The sequence below is a fragment of the Protobothrops mucrosquamatus genome, unplaced genomic scaffold (assembly GCF_001527695.2).
Source record: "Protobothrops mucrosquamatus isolate PMUCROS unplaced genomic scaffold, P.Mucros_1.0 scaffold3603, whole genome shotgun sequence".
NCBI lineage: Eukaryota > Metazoa > Chordata > Lepidosauria > Squamata > Viperidae > Protobothrops > Protobothrops mucrosquamatus.
The window spans coordinates 374-4,890 of NW_015389566.1; the positions used below are offsets into that span (position 1 = coordinate 374).

At 40.5% G+C, this 4,517-nt stretch overlaps 1 pseudogene; it reads right to left on the reverse strand.

The window, feature by feature from the left end:
* Nucleotides 1-1,013: 1,013 nt before the first annotated feature.
* The window catches only part of LOC107297938, a 58,222-nt pseudogene continuing 54,718 nt past the window's right edge, over nt 1,014-4,517 (reverse strand).

The window sequence follows — 4,517 nt, forward strand, 5'->3', positions numbered from 1 at the left end:
TACATAAATCATCTTGGATACAGGGTTGGGGTCTGCGTTCCTGGTCTGGGAATCCTGACTGGAAGGACATTTTGTCAGCCCTTCAAGGTAGTCCAGACAAGAGGCACGAGAATGAACACTAGCACTATCTCTACTGCGAGGCCACAAAACAAAATCCTAAAACTCTGAAAGTATTTCTCCACTCCTCTCCTTTTACTCTTTGAACAATTAGGGAGTTTCTTTTGCAATTCTTCCAATCCCCAGTCACCCTCACAATCGCCTTGTGGGGACTAGGTTATCTTTTAGATAATAGTTGTTCAGCCTAAGGCTTTCCCAACGTCTCCCAAAGTCATTCTCATTCTCCCATTAGCCCATCCCTATCCATGTTCTCCAGAAGTCTTTTCCACTGTTTGTTTGTAAAGAGAAACAAAGGCATGTAAGACTTTCTAAGGTTTGCTATATTTTCAATGAGAGTGAATAGTTAGAATTTGAGCTGAAAGGAGTCAATTAATTCCTGCATTAGAGGAAAGAAAGAGAGAGAACAAAGAAAGAGAAGGAATTCATGCCACTCCCTCAAAAGGTGGAGCTTCTTACATCCCTGAGGAGGCTGGGAGGATGAAATAGGCTTGAATTTCTTTTTCTCCAATGAATTATTTCTGAGTTGAAACAAACATTTGCCTAAAGAAGAAATAAATCATCCTGAAATAAATTTTCACACTTAACCACCATTCCAACATCCTGATGATCATGTGATCAACATCCAGATGCTTGGCAACTGGTTTATATTCATGACTGTTGCTGTGTCCTAAGATCATGTGATCCCCTTTTGTGATGTTCTGACAAGCAAAGTCAGTGGGGAAATCCAGATTCACGTAAGAACCGGATTACTAACTTATCAACTGCAGTTATTCACTTAACAACTTAGGCAAGAAATGCAGTAAAATGGGGTAAAATTCACTTAACAAATGTCTCACTTAACAAGAGAAATTTTGGGCTCAATTGTAGTTGTAAATCAAGGACTACCTGTAATCATTAAAGGCTTTTTCCCTCCCAAACTCAATACATTTGTGGGCTGGTTCCCCAGAGGATACTTTGGAGGCCAGTATCGCCTCTCTCCTCAGAAAAGCTCTTTCTACCCTCCATGGATTTATATGCTCTTTGTGAGAATTGTCTTGTCCAAGTAAATCTATTTCCACACTCTGTGCATTAATGCAGTCTATCCCCAGTGTGGATCCTTTCATGACAATTAAGATGAGCTTTCCCAGTTTAGCTTTTTCGGTTCTATGCACTCATATGGTCGCTTCCCACCGTGAGTCCTTTGGTGGCAAGTAAGATGACTGTTGCTAATGAAGCTCTTTCCACATTCCATGCATTTATACAGTCTGTCCCCAGTATGGATCCTTTTGTGACGATTAAGATCTCCTTTCCGGGTAAAGCTCTTTCCACATTCCATATATTTATATGGTCACTGCCCAGGGTGGTTGTTTTGGTGGCAATTAAGATGACTGTTCCTAATGAAACTCTTTCTACATTCCATGCATTTATATGGTCTGTCCCCAGTGTGCATCCTTTTGTGAGAATTAAGATCAAATTTCTGGGTAAAGGTCATTTTACATTTCATGCATTGTGGATCCTCTCATGAAGATTAAGATTTCGTTTCCGGGTAAAGCTCTTTCCACATTCCATGCATTTATACGGTCTGTCCCCAGTGTGCATCCTCTCATGAACATTAAGATGTCCTTTCTGGGTAAACCTCTTTCCACATTCTGTGCATTTATACGGTCTGTCCCCAGTGTGGATCCTTTCATGACAATCAAGTTGTCCTTTCTGAGTAAAGGTCGTTCCACATTTCATACATTTATACGGTCTATCCCCAGTATGGATCATCTCATGAAGATTAAGATTTCCTTTCCGGATAAAGCTCTTTCCACATTCTGTGCATTTATACGGTCTGTCCCCAGTGTGGATCCTTTCGTGACAATCAAGTTGTCCTTTCCGGGTAAAGCTCTTTCCACATTCCAAGCATTTATACGGTCTGTCCCCAGTGTGGATCCTCTCATGAACATTAAGATGTCCTTTCCGGGTAAAGCTCTTTCCACATTCTGTGCATTTATACGGTCTGTCCCCAGTGTGGATCCTTTCATGACAATCAAGTTCTCCTTTCTGAGTAAAGCTCTTTCCACATTCTGTGCATTTATACGGTCTATCCCCAGTATGGATCATCTCATGATGATTAAGATTTCCTTTCTGGGTAAAGCTCTTTCCACATTCTGTGCATTTATACGGTCTGTCCCCAGTGTGGATCCTTTCGTGACAATTAAGTTGTCCTTTCTGAGTAAAGGTCGTTCCACATTTCATACATTTATACGGTCTATCCCCAGTATGGATCATCTCATGATGATTAAGATTTCCTTTCTGGGTAAAGCTCTTTCCACATTCCATGCATTTATACGATCTCTCCTTGGTGTGCATCTTTTGGTGGACATTAAGATTACTTTTCGTAATGAAACTCTTTCCATACTGCATGCAATGTTTCCTCTTTCTGCTCAGGCTTGAAGCCACCAAAGATATTACAGAGGTATGTGATTCGCATTTCCAATACAGTTTCTTTGGTGAAGTAGAAGCAAAGGAGCTATTCTCCATAGTTTTTAGAGGCATGCATGCTTCCTTGTTCTCATTCACAAAAACATCATCTGCATGAGAAAACATGAAAATTAATATTCTGATTAGAATTTAGAAGACCCACCCCCGTCAAAAACATGCCAATCTGCGTTCCAGGTTTAGTACAATCCATTTGTCTAGCCAAGGTGTGATATCTGCAAATTGTTATGTAGGAGGCTCTATTATATAGAAATAATGTTTTCAACCAAAAAACAGATTGAAGCTTTGCTGTTGAATCAGCCAATCTATTCAGTCACTTCCATGGAGTATCTAGGATATTTCTCAATTCTATGATGAATGTTTGTGTCACCACCTTATAGCGAACTGAACAGCCTGGCCTTACCAAGAGCAGCCATATTGATAGAAACCTCCTGTATGACTTCTCTGCAGAAGGTCTTCTGGCCAGAATCTAGCAGCCTCCACTCTTCATCTGTGAAGTCCACAGTCACCTCCTCAAAGGGATCACAGCTCTAGAAAGAGAAAAAAGTAGACAATCCCAGGAAACAGTTGAAAGTTCTCTCTCTTAATGCACACAACTTAGAACACACAGTTGCAAAAGCCAAATGAACATTTTCTTTCAGGATGGATTCATGCCACCCTGTCCACATAGTTCATGGTGCCAGGAAGTTGCAGCTTAACAAATCACGGCTTAGCTACTTCCAGGTTATAGAATGCAACACAGCTAACGTTGAATAACAGTTTTATTGTTACAGCCACTTAGTATTGACTTACTGGCTTATCCTTCATGTGCTATATTTTTCTTGGTATACTTAGTTACCTTACAAGAGAGACGCCTGGCATAAATATTCAATAAAATAAATAAACACTTCTTAGATATATTTAATCCCACTATTACCTGATAGTGGGTAATCCATGGGTTTTATTTCCAACTATTTTAGGCACTCTTCCTAATAGTATTAAGAAATATTAAACTCTTTCTACAATTAAATTTCACTTCTAATAAAAGGTTCCTGCCTATCAATTATCTCATTTGCATTTCCAGAACAATCTTTAAAGCCAAATGTGAGTGGACACTGTGTTCAACTGCACGCAGACTCAGCTTTTGGTATTAAACACAGCTCCTGAATGAATGGAGCTGGAACGCTACTATTCTCAGAAGAAACCTGCACTTACCTGGCAAGGTGGCCAGAATTGGGTCCTCCTGAAAAACAGCTCCTGAATAGAGCTGGATCGATCTCCTCTGCCCCGGAGCTCTGCTGAAATCTCCTCAGTGAACGGCTCCTGTATTTGAAGAATAGCCTGATTTATAATCCATTTTCAGAGGACAATATCTGGGATAGTTCGCATTACTTACATTTTGCTTTCCGACTTGTATTTCCCCAACCCAATTCAGAGACACTTCAGGGACTCTGCATGTACTGATATTTCTGAGTAAATGAGAGTTAAAACAGCAGGCTGTGTTTTTATGAACATAAACTGTAAGGGTGTGTTAATTAGTTTGTTTCTCTTACTATTGTGGTATTCTAGGGTTGATTAAATGTGGCTCTGTATCAGAGGCAATTCACATAATCGAGTTACTTCCACCTATTGAGATTCAGGTAACAGCAGATCACAAAGTAAACACTGATTATTATGAGAAATGTGGATAACATCACAAAGGATACAGAGGTATAAAGGGATAAATTAATTTAGGAAACAGAAGCATTTGCCTCAAGAAGAAATCCATTCTTCAAAGGAATTCCAGAAAAGGCTGCAGAGTCATATTTTTAATCTTATTGCAGACATGGGTAGATCTCTGATCCTCCCACCCACCCCGCTAATGGAGCTCCCAAGATTAAGCCCCCCGCCCTCCTCACCTGCCCCTTTCCCGGCTCTTCCCGCTGGGCTTGGCTGAGGAGGAAGCCTTCGGCCAGGGC